Consider the following 10,567-nt stretch of genomic DNA (forward strand, 5'->3'; position numbering starts at 1 on the left):
GAAGCAGCTTTGTAAAACAAGGACAACGTAAGGCAGGATACGCTGTTACAACTGCTCAACAGGTAATCGAGTCTAAACCATTACCCCCTGGGACGTCCACCCAGAAAACAGAGATAATTGCTCTTACATGAGCACTGGAACTAGCAGCAGGAAGGAAAATAAATATTTGGACAGATTCTAAATATGCATTTGGCATGGTACATGCTCATGTAGCGATTTGGAAAGAATGTGGATTGCTGACTGCTCAGGGAAAACAGATAAAACATCCTGAAGAAATTTTAAAATTGTTAGAAGCTGTAAAACAACCAGAAAAGGTAGCTATCATGCATTGTTGGGGACACCAAAAGGGAAACGCTGATTTTGAAATTGGAAATCGATTGGCAGATCAGGAGGCTAAACAGGCAGCTGAAATAACTGAGGTGAAGGCATTGTCTTTGATACCAGACGGTAAAATCCAAACTATATACATGAACCAAAAAGCCAAATCATACAAAAGAAGACTTAAAATTAATTGAAGATTTGAAAGGTAAAAGGAAACCAGATGGATGAGTATATTTAAAAGATAACTGTGTAATAATACCCTCTAATTTTACATGGCCCATAGTTCTTACAGAACACAATAAAACACATTGGGGAGAACAAGTAACTCAACAATGTAGCATCTGTTTACGTAATAACCCCAATAGCAGGAATAGAATAAAATTTGGAATAATCGGTAAAGGAAATTATCTGGGACAACAGTGGTAAATTGATTTTTTCAGAACTCCCTAGAAAAGGGGGGTTTTTTATTTACTGGTTCTGACTGACACATTTTCAGGATGGCCCGAAGCTTTTCCCTGTCAAACAAACAAAGCAAGATAAGTGGTTAAAGTCTTGTTAAATGAAATAATACCACACTGTGGGATTCCAGTAGCAATGTCTTCTGAGAGAGGTTCACATTTTTGTGCACAAGTGGTACAACAGATAAGTAAGATCCTAAAGATAGATTGGCAACTACATACTCCTTATAGACTGCAGGCAAGTGGACAGGTAGAAAAAATGAACCATTTAATCAAACAACAAATAGCTGAAATCGGTCAAGAAGCAAATTTGTCATGGCTTCAATCCCTTCCTTTAGCATTACTTAGAATCAGAGTTAAACCTAGAGTAAAAGAGAATTTGAGCCGCTTTGAAATCTTATATGGAAGGCCATATCAATTTCTATTTAGTGGAGAGGATCTAATGCAGCTGGGATCAGAATATTTATATACTTATATAACTGAACTTCAAAAATAATTAAAGTACATAAATTTGTGTTAGGGACCAGGGCTAGAGAGTTGGATCAACCAATCTACCCCTTTAAGCCTGGGGACTATATATATATAAAGACTTTTTCAGGACAACCTCTAGAGGAAAAATGGAATGGACTGTATCAAGTGTTGCTGACAACTTACACTGCTATCAAGATTAGAGAACAAGCTGCTTGGATCCACTATTCCCGAGTGAAGAAGGCTCCAGGAGCTCCTTGGAAAGTAACACTAGTTTACAATGAACTGAAACTAAAGCTTAGTGGAACAAAATGAGGACATTATGGTCGTGAGTATTTGGTAATATGGTTGGCAGAAAATTTGTTCATAGAATTGTGTCCTGGTTTCAGTTAGAACAGAATTTTCTTCCTAGTAGCTGGTAGGGTGCTATGTTTTGGCTTAGGATGAGAAGAGTGCTGATAACACCCCGATGTTTTAATTATTGCAGAGCAGTGCTTATACCAAGCCAAAGACATCTCAGCTTTTTGCTCTGTCCTGCCAACAGGCAGGCTGGGGGTGCAGTAAGAGCTGGGAGGGGACAGACCCAGGACAGGTGACCCAAAGTGGCCAAAGGGGTATTCTATCCCATCTGACGTCATGCTAAACAATATCTAGGGGTGGCTAGCCGGAGAGAGGGGGCCGGACTGCTCGGGGTTAGGCTTGGCATCGGTCAGTGGGTGGTGAGCAATTGCATTGTGCATCACTTGTTTGTACATATTAGTAGTAGTAGTACTATTATCACCATTGTATTATTATTGTTATTATTGTTATTATTGTTATTATTATTTTCCTGTCTTATTAAACTGTCTTTATCTCAACTCACGGGCTTCACTTTCCATTTCTCTCCCCCGTCCCAGAGAGGGAGGGGGAGGGGGAGCGAACGGCTGCGTTGTGTTTACCTGCCGGCCGGGTTAAACCACGACAGTCTTTTTGGAGCCCAACGTGGGGCCTGAAAGTTTGAGATAACGGCAGATCTGACCAGAGTGTGTTAAACTAAAATTGGTGTAAATATTAGACCTGCTTAATAGTCACTTGCAATAATGCTGATTGCTTTAGTCTCAACTCTGCTGCGCCTGTTTTCCAAATTGAGTATTATAGCACATTATTTTCCGTATGTGCTCTCTGTCATGTTGTTTATCCTCTCCGGGCCCTGGTTTCAGATCATTATGGTACTGTGTGTTGTAGCAATGGCTTATGAGATGATGAGATATCTGGTCATGACTCTAACTTGTTATTTGTACTCAGTAACATCGTCGACTCTGTACTTTGGAAACTGTATCTTGGAAACTATTAGCAATTATACCTATTGTTTTTTTCCATTAGGGAGTCAATCTGTGGAGGGGAATGGGGAAGATATTTTTTCTTACTTGATTACTCTCCCTTTCTCCTTCACCACCCCTGTATCCTCCTGGATCACTCTCCCTTTCTCCTTCACCACCCTCTTATCCTCCGAGCTTGTTACAATAGCTCTCCAAGATATTGAATATCCTTGGGATACTCAGACCAGCATAGTCTTGTTGTTCTGCCTCCTGAATGCACTTCAGATTCTGCTTAAAGTTAAACAACTACTTAGGAAGCTCATCCGGAGATCTGCCCGGAGGCAGGATAGTTGTGGGTGGCAGGGAGTATGGGAGGATATGGGCAGGCATCTAGAGCAGTTGGCACCCCCAGTGTTTTGGAAATTCACCCCTGAACAACTGCAAAATCCTCAAAAACTGGCAGAATGCTTGAAAAAAAGGTGTCATGACTCTGGCAGTTCCAAAGTGACACAAATCATTGTAACGTGCTGGGGCCTGGCTCATGCCTATCGAGCTGCAATTGATACTGCTATCAACTTAGTGACAGACCCTGCGGCCACTCCAAGTCCTGTGACAGATCCAACAGCCACTGTGACCCCTACGGTGGACTCTGCAGCCGCTCCAGTCCCGGTTCCTGCAGCCACTCCAGTCCCAGTTCCTGCAGCCGCTCCAGTTCCAGTTCCTGCAGCTGCTCCAGTTCCAGTTCCTGCAGCTGCTCCAGCTCCAGTTCCTGCAGCCACTCCAGTCCCAGTTCCTGCAGCTGCTCTAGTCCCAGCTCCTGCAGCTGCTCCAGTCCCAGTTCCTGCAGCCGCTCCAGCTCCAGTTCCTGCAGCCGCTCCAGTTCCAGTTCCTGCAGCCGCTCCAGTCCCAGTTCCTGCAGCCGCTCCAGTCCCAGTTCCTGCAGCTGCTCCAGTTCCAGTTCCTGCAGCTGCTCCAGTCCCAGCTCCTGCAGCCGCTCCAGTCCCAGTTCCTGCAGCCACTCCAGTCCCAGCTCCTGCAGCTGCTCCAGCTCCAGTTCCTGCAGCCGCTCCAGCCCTTGCAGCCGCTCCAGCTCCTGTGGCTGTGTCAGAGAAACAAGCTATAGCAGTGCAAGTTGACCCTGCAGAGGGTATTCCAATCCCTGTGGCAGACCCTGTAACGGGGTCAGAGAAACAAGCTGTAGCAGTGCAAGTTGACCCTGTAGAGAAGGTGAAAAAATGGTATAGAGATTCAGGTCGTTTAGAACGCAGAGAGTCTTCTGCCAAATCTAGGTATAGAGACGACGACGACGCTGGGCCATCAAGGATTCAGGAGGAGGAAGATGATGCCGAAAAATCAACAGTAACTACCCGAAACCCATACGAGCACAAGCTACGAGATGTGCGAAACGATTTTGGTTGTTGCATAGGTGAGCAGCTTGTCACCTGGCTGCTCCGGTGCTGGGACACTGGAGCCAATTGTGTGGAATTAGACGGCAGGGAGGCCAGGGGGCTGGAATCCCTTGCTAGAGATGCAGGCATTGACAAAGCAATTGCAGATGGAGCATGATCTCACAGCCTCTGGAGGCGTCTCCTCTCAGCTGTGAGGGAAAGGTATCCCTTCAAGGAAGAACTTGTATGTCTACCAGACAAGTGGACCACTATGGAGAAGGGAATCCAGTACCTGAGGGAATTGGCAGTACGGGAAGTGATTTAAGAAGACCTAGACAACGGACAAACATCCAGAGATCCAGTTGAAGTCAGGTGTACACGACCCATGTGGCGGAAGTTTGTACGGAGTGCACCATCATCATATGCCAGCTCATTGGCAATAATGGCCTGGAAAGAGGATGAGGAACCCACAGTGGATGAAGTGGCTAAACAAGTCCGGCAGTACGAAGAAAGTCTCTCCTCTTCCTTACAGGCCTGCGTCTCCGCTGTGGAGAAACTTTCTGAAGAGTTCCACCAACTTAAAGAGAATCTATCTTCCTCCCCACCTGAACCAACCAGTGTCCACCGACCAAAAAAGAACACTGTAGAGAAACTTTCTGAAAAGGTTCACCAACCTGAAGAGAGATTTTTCTCCTCCCCACCTGTACAAAGCAGTGTCTCAGCTATCAGGGGTAGGCGTTCATCCACACAAGGAAGACGATATGGTGGGTACTCACCTAGTGCCACCCTGTAATTTTACTTACGAGACCATGGAGAGGACATGAGAAAATGGGATGGAAAATTTACCGCGACCCTAGAGGCACAGGTACGTGAATTGCAAAAGAAAACAATCTGGAAAAAGGGATTCTCTGAAAAGTTTGCTGCTCCAACTTCCAGCAGACAGTCCTTCAAACACAGAAACGAAGAAGATTCTGACCAGGATTAGGGGGGCCCTCCCTCCAGCCAGAGGGAGGAAAGGGACAATCGATTTTATTGGACTGTGTGGATTTGATGACCTGGCACGTCAGATGCACAGAAGTATAAGGCTTTAGTAGACACCGGTGCACAATGTACTGTAATGCCATCGAGCTATAAAGGGCCAGAGCCCATCTTTATTTGTGGTGTGACAGGGGGATCTCAGCAGTTGACTGTATTGGAGGCTGAAGTGAGTCTGACTGGGAATGAGTGGCAAAAGCACTGTATTGTGACTGGCCCAGATGTTCCATGTATCCTTGGCATAGACTATCTTAGAAGAGGATACTTCAAGGACCCAAAAGGGTTCCAGTGGGCTTTTGGTATAGCTGCCTCAGAGAGAGAGGGCATTAAACAATTGTCTACCTTGCCTGGTCTCTCAGAGGACCCCTGTGTTACGGGGTTGTTGAGGGTCGAAGAACAGCAAGTGCCAATCGCTACCACAACTGTGCACCGGCAGCAATATCGCACTAACCGAGACTCCCTGATTCCCATCCATAAGCTAATTCGTCAACTGGAGAGCCAAGGAGTGATCAGCAAGACTCATTCACCTTTCAATAGTCCCATATGGCCAGTGTGAAAGTCTAATGGTGAGTGGAGACTAACAGGGGACTATCGGGGCCTGAACGAAGTGATGCCACCACTGAGTGCTGCAGTGCCGGACATGCTAGAACTCCAGTAGGAACTTGAATCGAAGGCAGCCAAGTGGTACGCCACAATTGATATCGCTAATGCATTTTTCTCCATCCCTCTAGCAGCAGAGTGCAGGCCACAATTTGCTTTCACTTGGAGGGGAGTCCAATATGCTTGGAATCAGCTGCCCCAGGGGTGGAAACATAGCCCTACCATTTGCCATGGACTGATCCAATCTGTGCTGGAGCAGGGGGAAGCTCCTGAACACCTGCAATATATCGATTACATTATTGTGTGGGGTGACACATCAGCGGAAGTTTTCGAGAAAGGAAGGAAAATAATCCAAATCCTTCTGAAAGCCGGTTTTGCCATAAAACAAAATAAAGTCAAAGGACCTGCATGAGAGATCCAGTTTTTAGGAATAAAATGCCAAGATGGACGTCTTCAAATCCCAATGGATGTGATCAACAAAATAACAGCTATGTCTCCACCAACTAGCAAAAAAGAAACACAAACTTTCCTAGGTGTTGTGGGGTTTTGGAGAATGCACATTCCAAATTACAGTCTGATTGTAAAAACGCTCTACCAAGTAACCCCTAAGAAGAATGAGTTTGAATGGGGCCCTGAGCAACGACAAGCCTTTGAACAAATCAACCAGGAAATAGTTCATGCAGTAGACCTTGGGCCAGTTCAAACAGGACCAGATGTAAAGAATGTGCTCTACACTGCAGCCGGGGAGAATGACCCCACCTGGAGCCTCTGGCAGAAAGAACCTAGGGAAACTTGAGGTCGACCACTGGGGTTTTGGAGTCGGGGATACAGAGGATCTGAGGCCCGCTACACTCCAACCAAAAAGGAGATATTGGCAGCATATGAAGGAGTTCGATCTGCTTCGGAGGTGGTCGGTACTGAAGCGCAGCTCCTCCTAGCACCCCAACTGCCGGTACTAGGCTGGATGTTCAAAGGAAGGGTCCCCTCTACACATCATGCAACTGATGCTACCTGGAGCAAGTGGGTTGCACTGATTACTCAGCGGGCTCGAATAGGAAACCCCAGTCGCCCAGGAATCTTGGAAGTGATTATGGACTGGCCAGAAGGCAAATACTTTGGGATATCATCAGAGGAGGAGGTGGGTCGTGCTGAAGAAGCCCCACTGTACAACCAGTTACCAGAGAATGCGAAGAAATATGCCCTGTTCACTGATGGGTCCTGTCGTATTGTGGGGAAGCATCGGAGATGGAAGGCTGCTGTATGGAGTCCTACGCGACGAGTTGCAGAAGCTGCTGAGGGAGAAGGTGAATCGAGTCAGTTTGCAGAAGTGAAGGCCATTCAGCTGGCTTTAGACATTGCTGAACGAGAAAAATGGCCGGTTCTCTATCTCTACACTGATTCATGGATGGTAGCAAATGCCCTGTGGGGGTGGTTACAGCAATGGAAGCAAAACAACTGGCAGTGCAGGGGCAAACCCATCTGGGCTGCTGCATTGTGGCAAGATATTGTTGCCCAGGTAGAGAACCTGGCTGTGAAGGTACGCCACGTAGATGCTCATGTGCCCAAGAATCGGGCTACTGAAGAACATCAAAACAACCAGCAGGTGGATCAGGCTGCTAAGATTGAAGTAGCTCAGGTGGACCTGGACTGGCAACATAAAGGTGAATTATTTATAGCCTGATGGGCCCATGACACCTCAGGCCATCAAGGTAGAGATGCAACATACAGGTGGGCTCGTGATCGAGGGGTGGACCTGACCATGGACGCTCTAGCACAGGTTATTCATGACTGTGAAACATGTGCTGCAATCAAGCAAGCCAAACGGTCAAAGCCTCTTTGGTATGGAGGACGATGGCTGAAATATAAATATGGAGAGGCCTGGCAGATTGATTACATCACACTCCCTCAAACTCGCAATGGCAAGCGCCACGTACTTACAATGGTGGAAGCAACCACCGGATGGCTGGAAACATATCCTGTGTCTCATGTCACTGCCCAGAACACTATCCTGGGCCTTGAAAAGCAAGTCCTATGGCGACATGGCACCCCAGAAAGAATACAGTCAGACGATGGGACTCATTTCCGAAACAACCTTACAGACACTTGGGCCAAAGAACATGGTATTGAGTGGGTGTATCACATCCCCTATCATGCACCAGCCTCCGGGAAAGTTGAATGATACAATGGACTGTTAAAGACTACATTGAAAGCAATGGGCGCTGGGACATTCAAAAACTGGGATACGCATTTGGCAAAGGCCACCTGGTTAGTCAATACTAGGGGATCTGCCAACTGAGCTGGACCTGCCCAATCAAACCTGTTACGTGCTGTAGATGGGGATAAAGTTCCTGTAGTGCATGTAAGAAATATGCTGGGTAAAACAGTCTGGGCTACTCCTGCCTCAGGAAAAGGCAAACCCATTCATGGAATTGCTTTCGCTCAGGGACCTGGATACACTTGGTGGGTGATGCAAAAGAACGGAGAGGTCCGGTGTGTACCTCAAGGGGATTTAATACTGGGTGAGAATAGCCCATGAATTGAATTGTACCATGTTAATTACCATATAATACTGTATGTTATCACTACCATGACTACTATACACCCTAGATGAAAATGTGACTAATTAGAATGTATGGAAAAGAGTGTAACCTGAGCATGACATAAATGGTATGGAATAAGGGGTGGCTAGATATCCTGGTTTCAGTTAGAACAGAGTTAATTTTCTTCCTAGTAGCTGGTAGGGTGCTGTATTTTGGCTTAGGATGAGAAGAGTGCTGATAACACCCCGATGTTTTAATTGTTGCAGAGCAGTGCTTATACCAAGCCAAGGACGTCTCAGCTTCTTGCTCTGTCCTGCCAATGGGCAGGCTGGGGGTGCAGTAAGAGCTGGGAGGGGACAGACCCAGGACAGGTGACCCAAACTAGCCAAAGGGGTATTCCATACCATCTGACGTCATGCTAAACAATATCTAGGGGTGGCTAGCCGGGGGAGGGGGCCGGACTGCTCGGGGTTAGGCTGGGCATCGGTCAGCGGGTGGTGAGCAATTGCATTGTGCATCACTTGTTTGTACATATTAGTAGTAGTAGTACTATTATCACCATTGTATTGTTATTGTTATTGTTATTGTTATTGTTATTGTTATTGTTATTGTTATTGTTATTGTTATTGTTATTGTTATTTTCCTGTCTTATTAAACTGTCTTTATCTCAACTCACGGGCTTCACTTTCCATTTCTCTCCCTCGTCCCAGAGAGGGAGGGGGAGGGTGAGCGAACGGCTGTGTGGTGTTTAGCTGCCGGCCGGGTTAAACCATGACAAATTGTTTTGTTTTTATGGCTTATAGTTGTGATTGTGATTCAGGATGGTGCCTCTGTGATAATAGAGAATGGTGGGTGGCCTTGAACTACAGCCATAACAACAGAGGATTAGAACTTTAATGGAAAGTTAGCAGTTATGGTCATCTGGCGAACAAATAGTAGCTATTTATATAAACCATCAGAATGGCGAAAATTAGGAGAAGATTGGACACAAGATAATGTATCCTTAGCTCTTAGTTTTATGCAAGCACAGTTATGGTTGCAGGCAACGGCTCCCTTGATCATTAGGGAAGGAAGTGAAGACATTTTTCCAGCTGAAGTCTGAAAGGCTGTTTGGGACAATGCCAATGATTTTGAGAAGAAGTTCCAGTCCTTCTGGACTCTGGTAAATTGTACTTATGATCCCATTGTTAAACATGGGCATGGATGGAGAATGGGAAATGGCAGTCTTTAAATCTAGAATCATGTGTTTCCAGGGAACAACAAGGATTTATTAGTGAAAGCAATACAATTGAGGCTCAGGATGAATGTTTTGACACGGAGCAAGGTATCTGTCACTTTGAAATTCATCCAAATACTAGTCAAAAGAATGTGCTTGAATATGTTGGTCAAGGCTGTGTGTGTTTAAGAACTGCTTGTGATTTTGTAGAAGTAGATAAGGAGAACATAACTCTCCATAGCAAACATCATTCTAATTTCTGTATTTGTAACTTTGTTAGAATCGTCAGGTGTGATGTTCTGTATTTGGCACCAGTGGTATCCCATTAGCTGATCAAGTCTAACAACACAACGTATCGTAAATTATTACCTACCCTCACACTAGTGAAGCAACTAGTTAAAAAACAAGACACAAGTCACAACTGGTGGGATACACTCTTTGGATGGTCACCAACTGCAACTGGGATTTTGAACACATTGAGTCACCCAATTATTGTTTAATTGACATTAGTTGGTATAAGTTTAATATTGTCTTTTGTATTACTTGTTTGGAATTGGAAATCGTTACAACGAATGTCCATGTTAGCCTCCTTGACAAATGTGCATGGCAAGGTATTGAGGGGTACATATCATAAGACTGGGAAGAAAAATTCCGTATTAAGTAAAAGAATTTACTAGATTTTCCAGAAAAGGGGGGAATGATATTGTATAAACTCACTTTAGGATAGAATAAAACTTGTGGTTAAAAGTTAGCGAGAACAAAGTAAATGACATCTTGTTATCTGTTGACCTTCTGTTATGTTGAAGCATCTTGTTATTTGAAAACACCCGGTTATCTGTTAACCCTCAGTCAGGCTGAGACTTGAGATAACTTGAGTCAACAGTCTGTTATGTCTTGTTAACTGAGACTTCCTGTTGTCTGCCGACCCTCAGTTAAACCGAAAGCCAACTCAGCATTTTTACAGCTTGGAAAACAACTGATTAAGCAAAAGGTGAAAAGTGCATCATGAAGAAGACCTACAGCCTTTCTCCCAAAGACCACTGCCCACATCCCGAAGTCCCCGGCCCACAATTCTTGGAAGGCTTTGCGCAAGGACTGATCAGCTAATTAGCATACGAAGCGAGAGTAGGCAGGGTTAGGTAATGAATATGTATAGGCGCTAATAGAATATTCATTGTTTCGCTGTATAAATATGAGATAGTTTGTCACTTCGAACATGCACGATAGGCGGAAAGATCCCCCG

This window comes from Anas acuta, chromosome W (assembly GCF_963932015.1).
Source record: "Anas acuta chromosome W, bAnaAcu1.1, whole genome shotgun sequence".
Taxonomy (NCBI): Eukaryota; Metazoa; Chordata; class Aves; order Anseriformes; family Anatidae; genus Anas; species Anas acuta.